This window comes from Puma concolor, chromosome C1 (assembly GCF_028749965.1).
Source record: "Puma concolor isolate L17-30 chromosome C1, mPumCon1.1.hap2, whole genome shotgun sequence".
Taxonomy (NCBI): Eukaryota; Metazoa; Chordata; class Mammalia; order Carnivora; family Felidae; genus Puma; species Puma concolor.
Window position 1 is genome coordinate 146,685,308 of NC_141674.1, and position 26,850 is coordinate 146,712,157.

A 26,850-nucleotide genomic window follows, 5' to 3' on the forward strand; every position below is an offset into this window, starting at 1 on the left:
TAATACAGTGATTCAACAATTCTCTATACCTGGGCAACTATTTTCAAAGCCTATATTGTTTTGTTAAAACCGTAACAGTCTCTAAACCATGGATTTACATCGTATTATAGACCTGGAAATATAGATGGATACTTCGCAACTATTAATTTGTATACTCCTCATGAAAAAATATTGTGAGTACTATACTTAGTCCCATTTAAAGTGGAGAAAACTGAATCACAAACAGGTGTAGGAATTTGCCAAGGTTCACATGGCTAAGGTAGCGAATACGGGTTTCAAATCCAATTATTCTGGCTCCAGGGCTCACATCATAACTTTTACCAGTTCCAAAGTTCACTTAAAACAATGTTAAGAAAAATGATCATTTCATATATATATATATATATATATATATATATATATATATATATTTACATACTTATTATATATATATACTTATTATATAAGTATATAAGTATATTATATAAGTATATAAGATATATACTTATTATATATCACATATATTTAAATTATTAACGTTTTCTCTTGTTTTCAAAAGAAAATGGAGAGAATGTACAAAGACCAGTAGACAGAGGCTTTATAATCATCTCCCAAGCCCCAACTTTTCTTCATCCAGCCCCTTATGTGGTGACTAGGTTAAAGTTAAATAGAACTGATCACTTCTATTTTTAAGCTAAAAGAGAGAGAAAGCATGCATGGTCCATTATATAACCATTTATTTTTTTTTGCAAATGTTCCCCCAACACATTGAAAGGGTTAAATATGATCTGTATAAAAATTCCCAATGGCAATGTCACTAGATGAAAAAAAAAAAAAAAAAAACAGTCAAAATTAATTACACCACGTATCCTTTAGGCAAATTGGTTCTTAATATTGAAGACTTAATCATTTGAACTATCTCCACAAACTGTAGACACATGTCCTGGAGTCTCACTGAGACTTAGGCAGAACTTACACTTCAGGAATGGTGTCTTTGAAAAGTCAAAGTATAAGTCAATATAAGCATGAACGTGACAATGGATTCATAGAAAGTACGGTATAAGAGCTGAACCCTGACCCCCTGTCAACTTCCTACAGTGAGTCAGGGTTCTCTACTATGCAAATATACAGAATAGGTAATCACCTATGTCATATAATTTCTGAAATTTAGAAAAGAGTTTAACCTCTTTTTTTTTTAATTTTTTTAATGTTTGTATTTATTTATAATGAGAGACAGACAGAGACATGAGTGGAGGAGCAACAGCGAGAGAGAGATACAGAATCTGAAGCAGGCTCCAGGTTTTGAGCTGTCATCACAGAACCCAACGTAGGGCTCAAACTCACCAACTGTGAGATCGTGACTTGAGCCAAAGTCAGGACCTAAGGGACTGAGCCACCCAGGTGCCTCTCAAGGCCCTTTTAAAATATAGTCACTGATATTACCTACACGTTAACTTATCTAATTTCTGCTTTCATCCTGACCAGATTTATAATCAATTAACTTTTATTAAATACCTGTTATTTCGAAAATAGACATTATATCAGGAGCTTCACCAATATTATTTCACGATTACACTCAATTTTACCAATGAAGAAACTGAGGCTCAGAGAAATTGAAGAACATGGCCATGGTATGGCCGCCCAACCTGTAAATAGTAGAGCTGGTACCCAAACTCACATTTGTTAACTTTATCATATAAAACACAGGGTTTTAAAAAGAGTACTATTTCAGATGATGTCTGAAATTAGCTGTGTTTCCAAAGGGGCACCATATTCTGGTCTGACCCTAACTCCAGTGAAGATAGCCTTATGGCCACAGTAGGGCTTAGGTTTCAATTTTTCTGCCAAGAATTCCTTGCTCTGAGCCCCAGTCCACTTGGCTAGGTCCCTAAGCCTTGTCTTGCTTCTGTCAGACTTCCTTTGGAGAGGACACATTTCAGTTGTCTCTCTCCTTAGACACTATCCAGGTCCTAGTAAGTTCCCCTTAAGTTCAACAACTGCCTGTCACTTGGACGAATCCTCTTGAACCTTATTTTCTGAAGATGGGGCAGTGGGATCAATGTTTAAGAGTAGAATGAGAAGGGGGGTGCCTGTGTGGTTCAGTTAAGCATCTGACTTTGGCTAAGGTCATGATCTCATGGCTCATGAGTTGAAGCTCCGTATTGGGCTCTGTGCTGACAGCTCAGAGCCTGGAACCTGTTTTGGATTCTGTGTCTCCCTCTCTCTGCCCCTTCCCTGCTCATGCTCTGTCTCTCTTGCTCTCAAAAATAAATAATATATATATATATATATATATTTATTATATTTATATTTATATATATATAATAAATATATAATATATATTTATTATATATATATAAATATATATTAAATATATATTTATATATATATTTAAAGAGTAGAAAGAGAAGGGAGGAAGGGATTTTAACTATTTCATAGTTAAGTCAGACTAAATCAAGATAAAGAAATAAAAACGTTTGCTATTTGGGTAGGACTTGATAGTTTACAAACCACAATCTTTGTCAAAGCTTAGCTTTACAATAATTATCCCCATTTGGTTAAAAACAACAACAACAAACAAACAAACAAGCAACAACAACAAAAAACTTAGCCTTATGGAGAACTAATCATTTAAGATTGTTTGGCTTATAAAAGGAGAAATTTTGAACCATTCTTAGTCATTGCTATCCAATCTGAAACCCTAAATCATAAATCACTTTTTAAATAGACTATTTTAATTTTACTTTATATCTAAATATTCTTGGTGGTATTTTTTATCAGACTGAATTAGTTGTACTGCAGTTTATAAAAATGACACCTAAACAGGCAGTCTGGTTGTGTTCCTCAGTGTCTACTACCTGGGGAAGAACATGTCAGCTGCAAAAATATCCTATTGGCTTTTTATTTTCAAAGACTATGTGAATCTCACACAGGCTTCATTTGCATTCTGGAGAAAATTTTTAGAGTCAAGTTCTATTGCATTTAACAAAGCTGATCCTGTGCTCTCTTCTTCATCACTACAGAGGGCAGCAACAGACAGCACAGCTCCTTAGCATCACAGAGGAAATGTTAAAAGTTCCTAGTAAACAAGAGGGTTAAAGACAAAGTCATGCTTTAATCACTCCAAATTTCCTTTTGCCTTTATGCTGCTTAAAATTAATCACATCTATAAACTTTCATATAAGTTAAGAGCCAAATGGATGCGGAAAATACCAGGAAAGCCTAGATTCTTTCAGAAGTTGAGTCTAAGACATTTTGTAATCACGACCAAACCAGTATTAAACAATAAACATAGACTATGTGTCATGTAATGTTGTGACAAGTGAATTTAGTCTGTTTTTCATCTGGTTATTTTTCTTACTCCTTGTTATTGTTTTCCTTAAATCTCTGTCTTTGCAAGTGTAAGTACTTTATATAAAGCATTATTTTATTATTATATGTATGATCATTAAATGTATCCAAATTTGTTTTCAGTGAGTAGGAACCTCAAATGCCATGGTTTCACAACTGGAAGATTTACCTTCAGACTGCCTTGGGAACAGCAACGATTGTGACTAGCAGTTTGCAGGAATGAGGACTGCACTCGCTTCTTAGCTTGGTTGCAAAAACCTAAGACTGATTGTACATGCAAAGGAGGGCAGCAAAGGTCTTATGATCGAAAGGGAAGAAATGACTGACAACACAGAGCTAGTTCAAAGGAACTAATGGAATAATTAGTCCCAAAAAGACCAAAAAGACTGAAGAATTCATGATGTCATAAAAAGCAGAGCTACTTAAATTGGATTAGAAAATAAAAATGACATGAACATTGTAAATATTCACAGATCACATCATTGACGTGTAATGTGCCGTTAAATGATGTCAAATTAAAGGGGAAATTACATGTGTTAGAACTAGGACGAATAAAAAGAAGACATTTAAAGATACATGGTCCTTCAAGTGAAAATTCCTAACATATATTACATAGATGATCATCGCCCAGACAGTGAGACTGAGTGAATGAAATGTAAAATAAAATATGGGGGGGAAAGATACTGGCTAAAAACAACTCGTTTTCATATATCATAAATGGTAGTGAACTTTAAATTTCAGAAGAGCTATTTGGGGAATTTGTTTTATACAAATCAAACCCAAACATGGTTATTGTAAATAGCTGATAATGCCATCAACCTCTTAAAATCTATCCTAGCATCAGCCCTAAGTATTAGTATGTAAATTTTTCAGAAAAGGAAAGATTCTCCAGGTCTATTTTAATTTGCATATGTTCAGTTTTCCCCTGGTAATAGTATATGTTCTTTGAATCATTTCAATGATTTTGGACTTGTTTTGAAACTTGCATGTGCTAGAAAAAGAAACAGCAAGAATATTGCATGAGGCAATTGTAACATCTGCCCTCTTACTGGGTTTCCCTAACAGCCCTTGCTGATAATCATTTATGTTATTAACACATAACTAACCTGAATTTCACATGCAATTCAAATACTTCCAAAGTGCATACAGATACTTGAATAACTTCCCAGCAATATACAAACGTTTAGCAAAGTAACATTTCCATTCTAGATACATCTCATTTTTGACAAATACCTTAGAAAGTATTAAATAAAAACCAACCTTATAACTGACTTATTCTTTCCATTTATCCATTTTTACTGTAAGTTCAGCTTTACCTGAATCTTCTGTCCTATTAACAAGATAGCAAGTGCCTTTCTTATACTGAGACATACTGTTAATAACATTCAGTGTATTAAACTATATATGGCCTCATATATATAGTACTTATATATAGGCACTATATATAGTGCCTCAAATTGACACTAAAAACAAAGTCCTGATAAACAACAGATATTATACTTCAAACTGATCACATATGTTAATGCTCGAAATGCATTCCCAGTGCACAATAGGACTTTTCTTCATTCTCAAAAGTTCCATAGGTTTTGTAAAGGTATATCTGAAAAGGCAAATGAGTTAAGAAAAAAAAAAAAAAAATGTAATCCAGTCTTCAAGGAAATAGTCACCAGACTGTTCTATCAAGAGACATAATCTCCAATGTTAAATGAGTTTGTTTAAGCATTTCACAAAGCACATGAAACTTGATCCTGCTACTTATATTTGCCGCAAGAGAAGAACAAACTTACACAAAATATGATTTGGCAAGCAGTAGTTGTTTGTGAAATGGTGGAGAGTGTTTCTCCCTCTTTCATGTGTGGTTCTAGTGACATCTGTAAATCAAGATGCCCCTTCGTTGAAGGCAGAGTAAAACACCATGGAGCAGTGGGGTTTGAGAGTTTCAATATATTATGGCACAAGCTAATTAATTAATAGACAGAAAAATAGCCTGCTTAAGCGCTTAAATATTGCAAATCAATACATAAAATGCCCAATTTCTTTGCAGCCTAGACTGAAGGGTATGAACTGTTTGTTCCTTCGGGCCTCACCTTTATGGAAAATAGACAAAAGAAAATAGACTATTTTTTTCTTGTAAGAAAAAAAGGAAGGAAACCTACAGTAAACCAGGCTTTGTGCTAGTCCCTTTATGTTTGTAACTCTTTTAATTCTCATAATCCTGAAGAAATGAGATCGGAGAAATTAAGTAAAATAACCAAAATCAGCCACACAACAAGCTAACTAGAAAAGTGAGACTTCCAGTTCAGTTTACCTGACTTCAAAGTTGATGGTCTTTCTCTAAATGACTTCTCAAAATCTTGTATTCTATAACCACTATGCATAAGAATGAATTTCACAAAAAGACGGAATAATTGGCCTGATTTGGGAATAAAGTTTTGTATCTGGCGGAATTCATACTTTATGATAATCCAGTAGTGCCCATGGCTAAGGGTATGGAATCCAGAACCTACACAACCTAAAATTTGTATCTTTACCATCAACTAGCTCTTTGATTTTGAGTAAACCACATATACTCCCTATCCCACAGTTTCCCATCTCTAAACATGAAATTATGATGCTAATAATACTACATAGGCTTGTTCTTAGAATTATAGCGATTATTTATACAAAGAATTGAGAGTAATCCTTAACACACAGTAAGTGTATGTTAGGTCATTTTAAGCAATATCAATCTGCAATTGGAAGAACTAATGAAAATTTCATTTTGCATCTCAAAAATATAAGAAAAACTAAAATTGCAATGGCTATGTGGAATTTAAGAATTTTTAATTTGAGGGTAGATATATTCAAAAAGACCATTGATAAGAAAAGTGAAGAAAAATATAGAGAAAGAGATGAAAATGTGACAGAATGTCAATCAAATGAATGATTGGAATTTCTATAACATGTGGTTTCAAATTAATCAGATATTTAAATATGCATTACATTCCTGGTACTCTAAAGAGAAAATTCAGATTAAATTTGCATTTTTGGAACACAAAATAAATCACCGTCTTAATATTATATTTTCTAGAACCCGTTTAAAGTTTCTGGATACAGTAGTTTGATTTTCTTTTGGAAGAGGGAAGCATAAAAGATTGGGTTCCCCATTTACTCCCCCTCCCTGTTAGGGAGGGGAAAGAAAGAAAGGAGGAAAAATTCACTCCACTAATGGTTAATTTCTTCAAAGCATTCTGAGATAATCAGTGTAGACTATACCAGTGTGGAAGCTTTTGAAGGATTAATAAATCTGTTCTGAAAATTCCTACTGCAAATGTGGCAGGTGGGAAGGGTATATATGGCCTAAGGTAAAACCCTTGACAAGACAGAGAGTATCTAGATTCTGAATTGGCCCTGGCTATGACAAGTGATTGTAAATTTCCTTTTGCAGTCTATAATCTTGTCAGAAACTAATGCAATTCTCTCTGTTGCAATTTTCATTAATATTTAGACTAACTTTAATGTAGAAAATGGACTGAATACTGGGTATGAACTATTTTATTGACTCAACCAGTATGTAGCTTTGTAGTTTTGCCAACATTTCTAAGCCAGTTACAATGATTTCAAAGCTAATATTACACAAAGAATTTTTATATACAAACTCTTTTTTTTTTAATTTTTACTATTGAAGGATAATTGACATTATACATACTCTTATATTCTCTGAGGGTTATTTTCTGAGTTACATTAATTCTCAAAGAAAAGCAGTTCTATAACATATTAGAATGTTCCCACATTTGATCATGTATATCAATAACTAATGGATCTACATCATGGTCAATAAAGAAAGCAATCTATGAAGAATAACATTATCATATTGTTTAAGTAAATTAACCTTTTCTAGACATGGTGTGAAGAGTATAACTTAATGAGGGATATTTTGTTTTTAATTAATATAGGTACTCACAGTAAAGGAAATGGTCATAAACATACGGACTTATTCTACAATGTTGAAAAAAAAAACTGATAAAGCCAGGCTATCAACCATAAAAAGTAATGTTCCCATTATTTTCTTATGTTCTGGAAAAAATGCAATGAAGGCAAGCAATACCCACTTGTAATCTAAAGCATTCCAACCACACCACAGGGAGAATTTTTTTTTAAGTTTATTTGTTTTGAGAGAGAGACAGAGAGCATGAACAGGGAGGGGCAGAGAGAGATGGAGAGAGAATCCCAAGCAGACTTACGCACTGTCAGCACAGAGCCCAACACAGGGCTCAAGGTCATGAAGTGTGAGATCACATTACCTGAGCCGAATCCAAGACTCGGTGGCTTAACCAACTGAGCCATCCAGGTGCCCCAGCAACAGATTTTCTCACTGGAGATTAATATGCAATCTATTTGATCACAATATCAAGAATAAAAATTGCAAAAAATAAAAATATTTGCATATTTTCTTAATGTTTTTTTTTTCAAATCTTATTCCTGATACCTTTGCCACCATGGTATCCTCATGACACTGTATCTTCAGAAATGCTAGTAAATTGATAGTGGAGAGTTCAATAGAAACAAAATAGTTTTCATATAAATATGCATAAAACAAAAAAATAAGTCATGCAGTAGGTCTTTATTTGCAATCATATATATCATTATTTGAGCTATGAGTTATTTCTAAATATATACACAGTTCTCTGCCTCAAAATAATGTGCATTTTTCTCTTCATTGACGAAAAAGATTCAATAATATTAGAAATTATTATTTTTAAAGTGTTTAGAGTCTTGAAAGCAAAGAAGGGCATGGTAGCTTTTGGCAAGCAGTCCTCCTGAGGGAGTAGTTTTTTGGTTTTATTTTGTTTTTTTTATTTTTATTTTTTTGTGATAATTTAGCACCAGAGCTATAGGCAAGAAAGTTTCAGTTTATGATGAGGAAAGTTTTCACAGAGGGTACAGGATAGCTTCTGAAACATTTATCCTGACAATGTCTACAATTTTATTATAAGGATAAACATCCATAAATGGAGGAACCAATTAGAAATTGTAACCCCACTCTAGTAGTTAGGGTATTTGGGAGGTATAAATGTAAACTAATTCTACAAAACCATAGCCAGGCTCCCACTGCTTCTCAGGATTCTTTTCACTTTTGGTGGGGAGGGGTTTAAAGAGGGGCACTTCGTTATTTTTCTCAACTGTAATTCTGTGAAACAGTCTCTACCTTGGTCAAGAGAATGATCTACTTACCTTGTACAAATTGCCTTGGCTACTATTTCATAAGAAGATGGAGTTTATCTGCTGTGAGGACCCCCTTGTATTTCAGCACCTCAACTTCTTTTCTTTGTCTTTACTTCCTTTATTCAATAACGTAGTACTTCTTTCATTTGAATTTATCACCCTTTATTTCCTTATAGCCTTTATTTTTATTTTTTTTATTTATTTTTGAGAGAGAGAGAGAGAGAAGGGGAAGGACAGAGAGAGGGGGACAGGCAGAGGATCTGAAGGAGGCTCCATGCTGATAGCAGAAAGCCCAGATGCGGGGCTCAAACTCACAAACCATGAGATCATGACCTGAGTTGAAGTCAGATGCTTAACCCATTGAGCCACCCAGGTGCCCCTCCCCACAGCCTTCAAACCTAGGCATAATGTCTCTGCCCTAGAAAATGTCTTCCCTTATCTTTTTCAAGACATAACCTTACCTTTGGTTTTTCCTTTCTTGTCAAATGTTTTGATTGTCTGCTAGTATTTCTGCTGCACGTCTCACAATCTACTGATTTTTACACTCCTGAAATGTGGATTTCTTCTCATCACGGTGCCAAATTGTTCTTAAGTTTGGAAAATCATCTGGCCATAAGTTTCAAAATAAAATAGAATCTCACTCTATTATTCACTATTTTCTTCAAACATGCTGTCTTCCTGATATCTTAATTTTGTGGTATCCTCTCCATTTGTGGGATCCTCACCACTATCCTCTCAATTTCTCAGAATTGTCTTGGATTCATCATTTTTCCTTACTCTTTCTTCCTTGACCAGGTTCTATGACCAACCTATGAACAAAATTAGGAGACTCCACCCCCATTTCATGGTGGAATTTAGTTATTCTCCTGAGGACAGCACGGAAAATCTGGGAAAGAAACTTCAAGAATTACAATGAGGTAGCCAATGTATGACTGCCAAGAGACATTGAGACTTAACTTCAATGAGAAGGAACCACAGACTAAGGATGGAGTTTCTCCTGTTCCAATGAAAGTTTGCCACTCTGGACTTAGAGGATATATTGTTTGAAACTTGTCAATATGTTTTGCTCTGTACAATGAAGGCTTTCTAGGAAAAATGAGGAGTGGACCCTAAAGGAATGAACTTACATGCTTGCCTATGTGGCACATTCTCAGGGCAAACTCAGTTTTAGAATATGGCCCTTATCTTTGATGTTCATTCTAGTTTCCACATCTCTCTCTATAGGAGGGTCACCTACTGTGTTGCATACCTTTTATCATAAAGCAAAATATGTGGAACTGAATGCGAACTTTCAACTTTGTTAGAAGGATTTGGGTTAGATGATGTGAACACCATGCTGGTCAACCAGGTTGTATATCAGAAGAGCTGTTTGGTTAAGACAATGGGCTTTCCTTTTCTTTTCTTTTCTTTTTTTTTTTTAACTCCATTTTAGAGTTTGGAAAAACAGTCAATTAAATTTTTAGGATATAGTTAGAGTACAATTTTTAGATAAAGCAATGTACTAAATCGTCATGCCAATCGCATCCAAGTTGCAAACAATATAGATAAAATATTCTTTAAAACATTTCAATATTTCGAGCATTATAGACATCAGCTTGTTTGTCCCATCTGTAGTCAGATCATCTAACTTCTTTGCTGATGTAATTATTTATTCAATTTCAGCCTTCATTAGAATTTAGTCGTAAAGTCAAAGTTCACTTGGCATTATAGTATTTAGTAATGAGAAATAAATAGACATTGTTGGTAATGCATATATTTTTTTTATCTTTCATTTTACTCTTTTACACTAGTTCCTTGGTCACATCCCCCCAGTATCATACTCTTGCAGACTACCTAGGGAAGGGATAGAACTGAGTAATACGAAATAATAAGTAGCAAAAACATATTATATCCCAATATGATTGTTCTAGACTCACTGCTTTATCTAGTTCCTTGATTAAGATGTACCTCACATTTTTTCTGAGTGATAAAAAGCATTGCTTTAAATTCTAAATATTTGTCTCTGGCATAAGCATGAAGTGTATAAACAGTAAATATCATTTTTTTAAATTTTTTTTTGAAAATGGCACATTTTACTAATTTTAGAATCTAAGAAAAGCTTATTTGCAAAAGAAACAAGCAAACAAACACAAAAATAAAATAAACAGTTTTTTAAGAATATAAACTTGGATAAAATTAATTTCATTTGCTATGGTTTCTTCTTCGTGTTATAAAGAAAATCGATAGTACATGATACTTGCCATCTGGTTTGTTTAGAATTGTGCAGGAGAAGCCAGAAAGTCAAGTCTTATAAAATGAATCTACTTACTTCTTGGTCAGTAAACTTTTGTTCATGGAATATAGCAGAGAGAAGACTGAGCAATAACCCCAGGAATTGAATTTGTTCTACAATTAATTTGCATGATTTGGGAATGGAAATGTTGATTTTCTTAGCTGCAAGGATTGTTGTCCAAATTTCTTACTTATGATCTCTACTTCATATTATAGTCTTCTAAAATGGTATCAAGTAAGGAATAAACTAAAATTCTTAAACACAAACATAGAGACATAATATTATTTCAGAAATTAAGGTAATTCAGCTTATCTCTAGTGAAATTTCTCTATTTCTCTTTTCTCTCCTGCTCTTGCAAAACTGGTTGACTTCTTTCTGGTTGATTTCTAGAAGAAGAAAGAAAATTAGAGAGGAAAAGAAAAAAAGTGAATACGGGGCACCTAGGTGGCTCAGTTGGTTAAGCACCCAACTTCAGCTCAGGGCATGATCTCAGAGTTTGTGGGTTCAAGCCCCACATCAAGCTCAGTGCTGACCGCTCAGAGCTTGGATCCTGCTTCGAGTTCTGTGTTTCCCTCTCTCTCTGCCCCTCCCCTGCTCATACTCTCTCTCTCTCTCTCTCTCTCAAAAATAAACATTTTAAAAAATTTTATAAAAGAAAAAAATGAATAGAAAAAGAAAAGAAGTTTGGACATTTGTGGTCACTCTTCTGGTCAGACTTAACAAGAGGCTTCAAGCTTTGTTTATATTTTGTTTCATCAGCTGTCACAATGTTCCACCTTCCCATGATTAGCTATCTTTCCAGAAGATACTTGCCTTTTAACACACACCTTAATACTTTCTTCTTTTCTTATGCCTTCGTTCAACCCAGAATGGCTCTTCCTCTACCCACTTACCTCTGACTTAATTAAAAACTTGGTCAAATGTGATTTCTTTTATGAGGCTTTCCCTAATGGTTCAGCAGAATTGGTTGTCCCTTCCAATGTCTTCTTATTGCAACAAGATTGTAAGCTCCTTCAGAGCAGAGGTCATACCGTAGTTGATAATAATAAATGCTTGTTGGATTTAATTGAATTTAAGCTCATCCTCTTCTGAAATATAACTTTCTCCATCAAACATTTTCTGATTCTCTATTAAATATGACTTCTTTTCTTAAGTGCTGAGGTTTTCATTCTTTTATGCCACTAAATATACTCTTCTATTAAAATTATACTAAAAAACAAAAATATTACTCCCAATATACATCATAAAATACTTGGCAGTGGGGAGATTGTGTTTTCTGACATACCCTAGAATAAATTGTATCATACACACTCGAATACTTGTTAAATGAATTTCATATTTTTCAGAAATCTTCAAAAAAATATGTATCAACATTAAAAACTCCCCCTGAGATCCATCATGTTTGAAACATCATATGATCTTTATAAGATCCGAAACATCAAAAATAGAACAGAAGTTTTAGAGTAGATATATTTTTATGTCACTATAAAATTAATTTTATTTTAGATGTTCTCTGTTATTTTTTGAATATGAATTTTTAAATTTTGAATGATGCATTCATAATTAAAAATATAAACATACTGGAAATCAGATATATAGTCTTTGCAATAGAATCATTATCACGTCTTTTGAGTCTCATGAAACCTTTCCCCTAAACTTAGCATATTAATGATATGATTAGATTTTTAGAAATAACTAATTTATGATTAAGAAAGATAACTTTTATCTACCTATGCACAATCTAAATGGTCTTTCCCTCTCAATATAATGCTATTTTCATTATTAAAGAATTAAATCTTTCTTGGCTACTTTTGAGGTAAAAAAATAATGAACCAATTCTGTTTTACTCAACAGAGAAATAGTGCAATGTGTTCTTGTAATCTGACTTGTATCCTCCTTGTAAAGCACTGGAAATTATTATTTCAAATTGTTAGATTAGATTTTCTGCAGCTTAGTATATCGTAATGTAATATAATTTCCAAATGCAAATGAGGTACTGTACAGCTTTTCCATGGAGTTGTTCATGAAAGCCAAGCATTTTACATATTACAGTGAAGTGCATGTTATTAAGAAACAAATTATAATGAAGCTTAATGTAGTATGGAGACAAGATACTATAGCTGTATAATGGATGACAGTACAGTAGGGTATGTATATAGCAAATATGTCACCTGCTGAAAAAGCTAGCTGTCAAGAGCGCTAAATACGCCAGGAGTGATAGCATTATACTTTTAAAGATTTCCCCTTGCCCCCATTACTTCATGGCAGAGTTACTCTTGAAAGTTACCTTAGCTTCCAAACACTGACCGATGTCGTTTGCCAAATAAAGCCTGCGTTTCATCCAGTAATATTCCAAGGAGATGTGAAGGAGGCAAATTCTGCCTTTCAACTTTCAGGACAGGAAGTCCCTGTTTCATTCATCTGTAACTAGTGTTAATTGCCGATTAGTTTTTTACATATGAACATCTTGTCTTTCAACTGCATTTCAAGTAGATGAGCACAATAGCCATATCTTGCACTGCTTTTTCCTAGCCCAGAGTGGATGTGGAATCAACCCAAATCTGTCTGTAACTTGCTGTAGAAAAATGGGAAATAGATTGAATCTCACAGATAATTTTCTTTCTCTAAAAAATAGCCAGCACCAAATGATCTCTAAAATCTCTTAAAAGATTCTATGAAATATGATCTAATAATTAATTACTCAGAAAAACAACTGTGAACTAATTATATGGAGCAACAAAACTGTTAATAACCAAGGGTCTATGGAAGAAAAGTATACAAGTATACAAACAATGGAATCATGAACAATGACGCTATTTAAGATCATACTATTCTGTGAAATCTCAAAACCATCCATGTAGTTGGTGAGGAGAAACCATGTAACTGCAATCCAATCACACTGAGGCATTTGGCCTGGCCTAACACATCCCATCTTTATACAGATCGTGGGGAGACTGTCTTTGGGAGAAGAGGAGGGTAACACCACAGCAATTAGTACTACAAATAGCAAAATGGCCGACCCATTATAAAACAAAACTCCTCCAAGATGTGTCCCTTACTCTTTCTAATCATAGTATTCATTAAATAAAGCACTATGAAAAAGAGAAGAGAAAAAAGAAAAAAAAAAAGCAGAGACATCAATGGGTTTGTTGCACGCAGAAGAAACCAGCTCAAAAGCAATTCATTATTAATGCCTGAATATTCTTGCTAAACAGTTCTGATTATTTCACAAGAAAGAGGTCAAGGTAGTGGAGAAAGGGATTTAATCAAATAAACTCTCAATCTCTCTCCAAATAGCATTTTCATCCAGCTGCATGTAAATTCATCAGATGACTAGCCTCCAAAAGCACAGGCAAGGTTAATCTGCTATGACTGTTAAAACTTCTATGATATGCCTATTGAATAAAGATTTAAAATGGGATGAACCATGCAAGTTACCCCAAATTGGTTTTTTTTTTTTTTTTTGCTCATAAAATACACGAAATTTTCACTGTTAAAAACAAACAACAAATAAGCCAAATTTCTTTCATTTATAGTGGGGTTTGTTATTAATTTCTTCGAAAGGACTCTTTGTGATATCGTATAGTTTTCATTTACTGGGATTTTTAGGGCTTCCCACCCTCAGGTTCCAGGAATTCAAAATGTTTGTGCTCTGCTTGGAATTAGCTTAAAAACTTTAAGACCTCAGAAATCGCATAAAAGAAAAGGGTTGTAATAAGTTTTATGATATTTTTGAAATCATGCTGATTTACTTTTACTTATATGCAAGATTATAAAATTCATCACATTTTCATCCAAAGGCAATATCGCTGGCAAACATTACCAAGTGTGTTGGTGATTTATTACTTAAAAGATAAATGCAATTTCAATTTCCAATCTTCAAAGTGTAAAAACGGATGGAGATAACATGAGTAAAAAGGTATATTAGTGTGTATTTTTACAAGAAAGGAAAATACATATAAAGATACAATTACTGCACAGGCACGATTTTACTGATACATTTTTGTCTGCTTCATTCTCTATGAGACTTCATAATTGTATAGAAATATATTATGAAAGTTAAAAGCCTGTTTTCAAATATGGCAAGGTACTCAATACCTTTAACTCTGAGAAGGAAGAACCTGAATTCATTTTTTTAAATATAAAATTATGCTCTACAGATGTTTCTAGAATTCAAGAGAATATAAAAGCATAAATAATCTTTGACAAGGATATATAATTTACCTTCAGCAACAAATAATTTAAGTGGTATCTCCAAAGGAAGTCAATGTCATAATTGTGAACCTATATAAAGATTTTGAAAACACCTATGGTCTCTTCACTGTTTGAATGCTCGTTTTATGCATTTTTCAATTTATAATTTCAAAATCCATATGACAACACACGACACCATGGTAATTCAGCCTATCGCTATTTCAATAATCCTTATAACACCTTTCTTTCCTGCTAAATTTGTTACATTGCATATTTCATCTCTGTTTTTAAGAAATCATGCAGCAGTTAATAAATCTTCTTTAAAAAAAATTAAAGTGTTTTTCTGCTGGCATTCTTTGCCCTCTTAACTCTCAGCACCTTTCTTGAATCATAGACACCATTTTACATGAGGACAATTTCTAAAAAGCAAAATATAACTGTCTAATTAAGGGCTGTGTGATTGGCTAGTCCGCGGTCCCTGTGACAGTTGTGACAAATACACATATTGGCACAGCCCTAACCTCACTTCACAGTTTGCAACACAAAGATGGTATTTTCAGAAATGTGAAGAACACTCTGATACAAAGCTTCACCTTGTCTAGTGCTATTCCATTTAATTTTTTATTAACTGCCTGAACATATGCCATTCTAGAAGAGGGTAATAGTTACAAAATGTCAGCAGAAACATTTAAACTGCTAAAATGTAAATGATTTTATAAATTTGTAATGAAAGGTAATTGTCATGTGGGAAAAGTAACAGAAAAACAGATATGTGTAAATGCAAAACTGGTAAAAAAAAAATACATCTTATTGGTTGAAGGTAGGAAAACCTAAGTATATTTTAATGAGTACTGTAAGTAGTATTTAAATAAAATTAGATTCATAAGCAGAAAATGTGAATTCTATAATATTTTATTTTCTAACATTAGGAAAGTTCATAATAATGACAAGACCTCATAGATCTTTAATGTGCTAAATTCAATAAACAGTAGGATATTAAGATGCTTCACCTCGTTTAAAAAAAAAAAACAAATAAATCAAAGTAGGATAATATAAATAAAAAGTGTCTTTTTATCAGCATAATAGCTTTAAAAGCACCAAATTCAAACACGCGTGGTTTGTTTCTTTACTTTCCACTACAGTGAAAAACAATTTAGTGATTAATCCCTTCAGCAACATAATGCTGGGTCAGTACTTTCAGATATATGTCAGGACGACGACTCGGGCAAAGGATTGAGTATTTCCTCAGCCACCACACAGAGCAACCACCTTCCAGTTAGGTTTGCGGGCAACCATCTTTAAATGCTTGAGCTGTTCTGCGTGGCCATGACAAGATTTGCAATTCTCTACGTTTATTTACACACCATCACCCCAACTAGACATCACATGGAAGTGGCATGGTCACAGCTGACCCCGGGGTAGTCCCTGTCCCTGCCGATCCAATTTCATCGTGCTCTGCAATTGAACTGCAGTCATACTGTGGAGGATGTATGCATAGGACTCCACGCCACAATAAAATTAGCAGAAGCTTGTCAGGGGGTATTTTCCTGCTTTACGGTGACAGACTCTGGACAAATAGGTCTGCTTTCCAGAAATCCACAGAGGTCTGGCTCTCTTGAAATGTATATGAGCCCAGCATATTTAAGCCACACTATTCTATATGGTAAGCTTGTTACATGATAGTTTGAGAACAATGTTAAGCCTTTGCTGAATACCCCATTTCCTTTTCACAGATTTTAAGGGTTTTAAATCGCCTATGAATAGACTACTTATTTTTGATTTGTAGAAAAACAGCTTCTGGTTAGTAGTGGTAACCGAGAAAAATTTATTCTTCCTTCAGAGAAAAAAAAAAAAATGCAGCACAGATCTATTGTATTTTGAAAGCAAAAGTTCAGAGAGAATCTTTTTTTTTTTTTTTTTTTTTTTGCAATTGGATAAATCAAGCTCTGAAAGTCTCTTTCCTGAACTCATATTTTACCTGTAAAAATTAATTATATCACAAGTAAAATCTGTTTCAGAAGGCACATTTAAATACACTTGCAAATAAATTTAGAAGATCCTTTTTTTGTTTGAGATACAATGTTAAGAGAATAATATGGTAAATAGAAAAAATTTTCTCATCTGTGGGGAGAACGTTTTAAAACATAATATGTTTTGTAATCTAGCCTAAAGTAATTTTATTAGATATTCTGTGCAGTTCTTACATCAAACATGCTCAGAAGCCCTGGGATCATTTTATATTCACTGGAAGACAGAAAGAAATCCAAAACCTAGTTAAATAAATTGTTCATTTATTCCTTCCCTTTTATGCACCAAGATCTACATGTGGTCATTAATTATAAAGAGACTATTATAGCACCATATTTTCATTCAATACGATGTCCTGGTATATATCAAAGAAGTCCCATAATTAAAACAGAAGGGCCACAATGACAATTAAAATTACAATCTATATGGGGAGAGAAAGTACAGTTCTGCAATTTTTCACCCTGTCACTGTCAGCTGCATGGACTATTCTGGTCACGTCTCTTGTAAAGCAGCCTAAATTCTTCTTCACCAATGCAACCTCAAAAGCATTATCAGCACCTAAGCAAAAGCCTATGCAAGTATAATTTAATACGAAGCCACAGTTTGCAAGTAATAGCGTATAAAGTGATATTTAAGTGGTGTTTTAAGCACACTTCTGATGGCTACAGCCGCTTTTCCCTGGTAAATGCGTTTTCCTTTGAGTAGTGATTATGAGTCCTAGGTGAAGAGGTCCTGTGTGCAGGTCTGTCTGTAAGCCTTACTTCCAGCTGCCAATCTTTACTTCACAGTGAAGAAAAAGCCACATAGCACCTTGTTCTTACTCTTGTATGCTGTCATCCCCTGAGCCTGATAACACAAAATCATTTCCACATAACACTTGCCTGCTTCTGCCTCTTAAACCTTGAGACCTCCACATTGTGCACGCACTTGCACCCTTGGCAACCGGCTCCCAGGAAGCCCCTGCCTTTGAACCATCAGAGTCTGGCAGCGGACTATTTTTAACACTTATCTTGGTAAATATCTGCATTAATGGAGTACAAAGCTTTTGGGTAGCAATATGTATTTGCTACAATTTATTGTCTATAAAAGTCACGAACAGTGAATTATTACTCCTAAAATTGTGTTTTTCTTCATAATAACTTTAAACCGAGCACTCATATATGAAGCATGCAATGGAGATTGAGAAGGTTTTGTATAATAAAACGGTGACATGGTCATTTTTTCCAGTTTTGCATTACAGAGGCACACTCATGCATGGTGCTTTTTAAATTCTTATTATGTGTGAGGTCAGGGGGTCGAATGTCAGAAAGTACTGTTAATTTCACGGGGTTAGGGGAAAGTAAATTCAGAGGGAATACAGATCACTTAGCACAGAAAACCAACTCCTCTGAAGTTTGGTTTTACATTTGTTAACCATATCCTTCAGCTGACGAACCATTGAGACCACGGTGACATTCTGGTCCCAGATATAATGGCTTGACATGCTGCACTGAGAGTGTGATTCCAACGCCCTGCTCCTGGTGCCAGGCTCCGACTTCCTCTGAATCAATGAAGCACTAAAACTCCACACAACTGGAACTGAACAAAGCATGTTGCCATTTTGGCTGTGATGTTTAAATTATAGAGAAAGCAGTCAGGATGTCTTAAAGTTCAATCTGACAAGAAATGTAAAATATATTTCTGTCTTCATTCTCTGGGAAGGTAGCATCTTAAACTGCACAGTATCACTACCCCGAGTCCTTTTAAAGTGGTTCATAATAGAGCATCAAAGACAAAATTCTTGCATTTCAGGGCCTTTTCTCTAATCACAATGACACTTCGACTGGGGCAAAGTTTTTTTTTCCGAGGGGGGGGGGGCGGGGATAATTACCTCCATAATATGTTTTGTTCAGTTGACAGTGTAGGGATACAGTTCCTTTATTTTACCGTTTGTTCTGAAAGAAAAAAAAAAAAAAATTAGCCTGCGCGCACAGATACGCGTGCCCCAAGTTCTACGACTCACCACCACCAACAGTGAGGTAAAACAATACTCAAAATATGTTTTAATGTGGGGAGGGTGAGCACGTTGCTGAACTCTGATCAAACCTACGAGTCTGTTTAAATATAGTTCACTGGGCTGGTGGGCAAAGATACAAATAGGTGCGGTAGGTGGTTTCATTTGTATGTTGTTTTATTTTTTTATTTTTTTTTTTTTACAAGATTTTTCAGATGCAAAACTCAAACTGGGCTCAGCTGCCCCCTTGGAATTAAATTTTAATGACGGAGGCTGAGTGTTTGTGTTTTGGCAGCAGGCTTGGTACTGTTCGCATTTAAACGGTTACAACCAGACGTGCTGGGGGACAATCCCATTGCAAGGCAGAGGTGACACTCCTCCAAGGTGGTTTACTGGGATGCTGTGGGATTCTGGACAGCCAGCCACGGCCACTTTTTAAAAGAATGCATTAGAATATAACACCACATACTTGAATTTCCACAGTAGCCTGAAGGCCAATGCTTTTCCATTTTAACACTTTTTCACTGGAAATAACAGTCCTATAGGTTTTTGTATGCCAAATGATCTACTGGTAAATAAAAGCCGTATGTGGTACTGCTCATAAAATCACCCTTTGTCCCCAAATAGCAAGAACAATCCAAGGTACATATTTTAATCAGGGTGTTGTGTTTTTTTTTTTTTTTTTTTAAGAATGATTATTAACTTTGCCGTGGCACACTTCACTGTCTTCCTTTTATAATTAAAAACTTTTTCCCCTCAAATCCCCTTTCCAGCAAGCCGCCTGTTGCCTGAAGTTTTAATCCTTCATTACTAGTTAAAACAAAATCACCAATTAGGCACATGAACACGTCTGTATTAATCTCATTAAGGTGATGGCACCAAATAAATTGGAACTATTTTTGTGCTTTTACTGTGTTCCTATGGCTTTATCAGGCCCTGTGGTCATATACAAAGACCTCGAAGCTTAGTCATTTAGAGTCATTCGGTTGTGGACTGAATGTGGCATTACCATCTATGGCTGAAAATTGCTTTCAGCTTTTAAACTGCACTGACTAGTCTGTAGTTAATCTTAGATCATTCACTCGCAAAATTAAATGAGCCAGAACGATGGTCTTTTTTTTTTTTTTATAAAATAATACATCACAAAACACTTATTTGCCCTGCCCAAAAGAGAGATCAAATTCATTTAAAATCCCATAAACCAGAGTTGTGAATTTTTAATTTTATTTAGTAGCAGAGAAATAGAGGGTAAGCTATCTTTCTACAGCACATCATTGCTATAAATTTACATATGGAACATGGTTTGATGCTTAACCAACCTTTAATCTACCTTTGATGTATACTTCTCCTTCAATGTGGTCATGTGACACCCTTATTAATGCAAATGTAGAAAAGAGTGTTTTGGACCTCTGATGTAATTAGCCATAAACCATGTTAAAAAAAAAAAAAAAAGAAGAAGAAGAAGAAGAAAAGAAAGAAAGAGTGGCTACTTGAGTCACTAGAGTTGCATATAAAGTTCAGTTATTATCACAGAAGAATAACCTTAAGAAACTAAGTTTAAAATTTTTACTTCACTAATCATATGTTTTCTGCCCAAGTAACTATTAAAGACCATTTTACTATACCAGCAATGGTCAACGAAGATTTGATTGTGAAAGAATTCATCTCTTAGGATTAAAACATTTTAATTTCCTGGGATTTTAGCGTGCTTCTGGTTAAAGTGCAATCACATTGAGAGAAAAACGCTAACTGAGGCAGGGGAAGGTGACTTCCTCATTAGCCTGTGTAATAATTATGTCAAACACATCGTCTTTTAAATGAAAACATTAGGTGCGTTGGCTTGTTGTTGATTCCCTTTCTTCCCACTGCCCCACCCCACAGTGTAGACCAAACGTATATGTTTTGATTTTTGCCAGTCACTGATTTTAGGCTCCAAAAAACTTGAGCCACGTCAGATGAGGGGAGGTCACTCCATCGTGCCAGATGGAGGTAAACCATTGGGATATTCTGAGGGGCTGACCGAGGGTAATTCCCCTGGTGATGACAGGACGTGAAGGTTAGATATTGGAAAATAAGGTTCATGCTACTCTGTCAGTAGGGCTAGTGCAAGCTGCCTGTTTGACAGAGAAGGTGGTGTGTGGTCTGGACCGCAAGAAAAAGGAAGTCAGCCACCCAGATCAAAAATTACTCTGTCGGCCATCCAAAAATGATTCTGACATTCAGCTTAGAGACACAGAAAACAAAATGGTGAAAAAAAATGAAGATTGTACTTTATTCTGGGATGGTCCAGGGAAATTCACGGACCCATCACAATATCATGAAAGTTTCCGAATTAAGATGATGATTGCCAACGCCATATTAGTGACATCTCTCTCTCTGTTTTTTAATTATAGGTTGCAAGTGTACATGACTCAAGCTATACAATCCCAGGAGTTAACTATTCATCATTTTCTAAAAATGGTGTTATAAGTGCAGGTAGAGTAAAATAAAATGCATTTCTGTCTGAACGTTATTTTTAATTTCAACAAAAGCAAAAGTCACTGAGCTTAATAGAAGTCTCTCGCTAGTTACATAATTATCTTTCCCACTATGGACATGTCCTTCTGTACCTGTTGTAATCATTTAGAAAAAGAGGATTTTGTGGCCAAAACGCCATACTCATTTTTATCGGGGTTGCCCTCTCTGTCTTAAAAACTTTCTTGAGATGCCTTGACCTGATTCTAAATATAACTCTATTCCTTAAATCTCGTCACATTGCTCCATTAAGAGACATTGAGTTTATATTTTTCCATAAATTTCAATGATTTAAAAGCACCTAAATCTATTCAAGATCTGTCCCTTTTCTAAGAATATGGATGAAGTAAAAGTACATGTATATTTTTAAATAACTTCCAAATCTAAGGTGACCATTTAAATACTTCACACTATTAGTTTTCCCATCTCAAGAAGAATATCTGCATATTGTTGTTTATTCTGTAAAATATTCCTTTTTTTTAATAGCCTGAACCAAATAATTTCTCATTTTTACAGGCTTCACTTCACTTTTCTTACAGTGAATAAATTGCAACTTATTTCCATGAAATTCACAGATGACACAGATCTTTATTTTGCATAAAGGCATAAAGAAGTGTCTAATATCTTCAATATTCATCTGCTAAGTGGACATTTGCATTGGGTTAGAACGGAGAGAGAGCCCCAACCCTCCCGCGGTGACAGCTGTACAAAGGGATGACATCTGACAGCTGTGACAGAGCTGAAGGGAAACTCAGATGACTCTCCCCATCCATGATCCAATTACAGCACACATCCCTCTGACAGACCCAGCAGCTTGACTCCAGCGTTTGGAAGGACAGTATTGATCTCTTGTCAGAAACCAGTTGCCTGCCTGCAATTGTGCGTTGCTGAACTTTGAAAAGCTATAGTACCCTCTTAAATGATAGGGGCAGGCAGGTTATAGTATTCAGGTACAAAGAGAGGTGCAAAGGGTATCTGCTAAATGCTCTAAACTTGAACAAATCATAACAATATGACAGTCCAATCATACTCAAGGAGCCCAGCTGATCTAGCTGGCTACTGTCTGTGCTAATGGAAAGACAGCTCTTTGTGTTTAGCGGGATGATCTTACTTGATGAAAAGGCCACTGCAATTAGTGCATGCTGGTTGGCTGTGTTGGGTGACAGGAGCACGGATGGTGTAATGGCAGCTGCCAATAACCCCAACTTCAAGAAAACAGACAATTAGGCCTTTGATCCTAACACTGTTAGTCCCTCCACTCCAGACCTCTGCTCGGCTTTTACTGTAAACTCACAAGGGCAATGTGGTTCAACCTCACCAAACAGAATGACTTGGTCAAGGGGTCAATTACCTGTCTCCTCTTGCTTTCTATTCCTGCCTTCCTTAGAGAGAGAGAGAGAAAAAAAAGACAAGGAAAGAGAGAGACACCCATGCAAAAGGTTAACCAACATAAACATTTCTTTCAACTATAATTTCAAGAAAGCTAATGTATGAGCATCAATATCTTGCGATGCAAAATTTTAAAACATATTTTGAAAAATAGGCTGGTAAAAACAAGATGCTAAACTTTATAAATGAGATAAGAGGTATCTAATGACAACTGATGTAGTACGTTCAGATACATGTAACACTCAGTGTTAATAAGTTATCAAAATCCCAGGATAATTAAAAGTTGTGTCCGATTTAACTTTATTGTTTTAGAATTGCATAAAGGTAGGTGAAATGTGCTAAACGCAGAGCATACCCAAAACTTGCAATGCAAATCATTTCAGGGCTTCTCATCAAGTGCTGCTCTACCAGAGAAAACACTTGGGCAGGAGTAAAACAAGTTGAATGCAATACTGGGACACACATGCGAGGACTCACGTACATACACAGATTATACCAGAACAGACAGTTCTATGATCAGAAACTCTAAGTCCAGTGCTCGCTTCAGCAGCGCGTTTGCCAAGACTAGAATGGTACGGACATTGGCGTGACCCCTGTGCATTGGCGTGACCCCTGTGCAGAGATGACACACAAAGTCAAGAAACGTGCCATACTCTTGAGTAAATGTTCTTTTTTATTAAAGTACTGCTGACCCATAATGTTTCATAAGTTTCAGGTGTACATCACAAGTTTTTCGACAACTCCGTACGTTACACTGTGCTCCACCCAAGTGTAGCCACCATCTGTCACCACACAACGCTATTACGATGACATTTACTCTATTCCCTATGCTATGCCTTTCATCTCCTGAATTATTCACTCCATGACTAAAAGTGTGTACCTTCCACTGTAAATATTCTTCATGTACCTCAAATTTAGAACTTTTCTTAACTTTAAAGGTTTTTTTTCTGTACTTGGGGGAGAGATAATAAGCATCATTAACCCTAAGTAGGTAGGCATTGAAAACCAAAACTATAGAATGGGTGTCATGGCAAACCTAGAAACTGACATTACCTACATCATAAATTAGGTTTCAGAAAGAACAGTTTGGCCTATTTAAAAGATACTATAGGGAATAAAAACTAGGGCTTCAGAAATAAGCAGAGATCTAGAGATCAAAAGCATGAAAAAAATAAACTTTGGGAGAGTTTTAGAGCAGAGAAAAACAGATATAACAGTATCTAAGATAGAAGAAAACACAAAGCCAATGTGCTTCAGAAGTACAAATCTTAATATACGTGTAATGATACTCCTGTTCACTCATATGGAAATAAATGCTAATTAAAACACCTGAGATCACCCAAATATATAAATTATATAATATAAAATTAATGAGAGTGTGGAAAAACAGTCTCTTCTTTATGGAAATATAAATTGCAACCATCTTTCTCAAGATTAATTGAGAAATATCTATACAAAATCCATGGTGAAGAAAAATTGCTCAAACATTGATGTGCAAAAACATTCACTGCAGTATTGTTTGTAATGAGAAAAAATGAACATAACCCAAACTTCCAGTAGGAGGGGATTAAGTAACTATATCATGATGCATACATGAAATAGAATGGCCAATAAAAAGAATGAGGTGGATTTATATAAGTTGATACGAAATTTTCTCCAAGATATAAACATTATAACAAATAAGTATTATCTTATTTGTATAAAAGTGTACACGAAAACAAATGTATGTATGGGGATCTTTGTATATCTGTGCATGTATGAATATATCTGACATCTGTATATATGTATGCATGCTTCATATATATTAACATTTCTAGAAATACAAACAAGAAACTAGTAATAGTGTTTTTTTGTTGTGAGTTGGAGATGGTAACACTTAATTTATATTAACTTACACTATTTGCATATATAGGTATTATTTTGATAACTTTTAAACTAGTTAATTAAATTTTTTGTGTTAATGATCTCTTGACTAATATAAAACTAGCCTAAATATAGGACTTAAAGGATTTGTACTTTTCATTCCTTTGGTAAACATTTTTTTTTCTTTTTCAGGTATGTGCTCATCTGGGAACATGAAGAGTAATTAGTAGTTTGCCTGACCACAAGAATCTCATGGTCTAGTTGGGGAGATTTAGTGTTTATTTTTTGAGAGAGAGAGAGAGAGAGAGAGAGAGAGAGACAGAGCATGAGCAAGGGATAGACAGAGAGAGAGGGAGACACAGAATCCAAATGCAGGCTCCAGGCTCTGAGCTGTCAGCACCAAACCCGACGCGGGACTCAAACCCATGAACCATGAGATCATGACCTCAAACCCACGAACCATAAGATCATTACCTGAGCCAATGTTGGATGCTTAACCAACTGAGTCACCCAGGGGTCCCTTGTTTGGGGAGATTTAAAATAAATGAATACAGGGATGCCTGGGTGGCTCAGTCGGTTAAGCATCCGACTTCGGGTCAAGTCACAATCTCACAGTTTAGTTTGTGAGTTCAGTTTGTGAGTTCGAGCCCCACATTGGGCTCTCTGCTGTCAGTGCTGAGCCTGTTTCAATGACCAAAAAGACCTGCAAAAGTTCCAAAATTTTTCATTCATTGAGATAGTATGGAGATGCAATTGTCCAAGTATGTTGAAACCTAAGAATCACCTGGGCTCCATGTTAAAGGATTTGTGTCATGAAGTCTTATTACCCAAATTCATCTTATTGAACTGATAATCTGCATGCATAACGAGTTATCTCAGGTGATTGTTATTATCTGACAAGTTCAGAAAAACCTTGGTAGAAGGGTACAGTATCCATTAGGCTAATAATCGTAGCCAAAACTTGATCCACCTGAGAAAAAAAATACCAGCCCAAATTAAAAACTCCATCTTTGGAGCACCTGGGTTGTTCAATAGGTTAAGGGTCTGATCCTTAGTTTTAGCTCAGGTCATGATCTCGTGGTTTGTAAGTTCGAGCCCTTCATCAGGCTCCACACTCATAGTGTGGAACCTGCTTGGGATTTTCTCTCTGCCTCTCCCCTGCTTGTGATCTCTCTCTCTTTCTCTAAATAAATAAATAAATAAGAAACCTCCATCTTTGAATTTATTGCTACAGTGACAAATACAAAGTAAAATATAGAACATAAAATCTTAATTCCTCCAAGGCTCTATTATGAGATAATTGTTTACTTTCTTGATAAACAAGTAAAAAAGTCTTATTTCCTTGAAAGCATCTCATAGAACAAAGAAAGTCCATAACCCTTATTCAGGTGACTTTTTAGGACAATTTATTACTAATTCAAATGACGAGATAATATAACTTATAAACATTTTAAACTGAATGACTTTAGTATGAAAATAAAAAATTAGATATTATAAAATTCCTTTGAAATAGTTTACATTTTTAATGATTTTCAATCTGACTCTAGTTGTCTTAAATTTTTTAATTGTTTTATGACTTTTAAATACATTACATTTCATTCATATTAGTTTACCTTCTCCACTAAATAGTTGAATAACTTTACCAATAATAATTTACTATAATTTAATAGTTTCTGTTTCCTAGAAGTCTGGAAACAAACCACAGGAAAGAAAGAGAAATTTTATTTCTGACTTCATTATAGTCCTAAAGATGGTGAGCTTGTTGGTTTTAGTTTTAGGCTTCTGTGGTCTAATTGTACGAATTGATCTCTTTGTGGCTCATTTAACACTGTTCTTCTCCATTTCAGAAGATTGTGTCCTTAAGCCTGTCCATCTCTCAAATACCTGCCATTGGTCAGAAGGAGAATGAGGAAAGAGTGTGAATGGTTTCATAGAAAAACACACAACAAATTTAATTAAATTCAACTCAATTCAGTTGAATAAAAACTTAAAGAATTCTATACCAAGGATGCAAAACCATGACCCATGAACTGGAGCTCAAAGATATTACAGTTAATAACCA

General features: G+C 34.9%; 1 long non-coding RNA gene across 1 annotated transcript in view; it reads right to left on the minus strand.

Moving 5' to 3' along the window:
* Positions 1-18,886: 18,886 nt before the first annotated feature.
* The window catches only part of LOC147578482 (uncharacterized), an 81,019-nt gene continuing 73,055 nt past the window's right edge, over positions 18,887-26,850 (minus strand). Inside the window, exon 5 of the long non-coding RNA XR_015255231.1 lies at positions 18,887-18,963. This is a non-coding gene — a long non-coding RNA (uncharacterized LOC147578482). The remainder of the gene's footprint in view (positions 18,964-26,850) is intronic.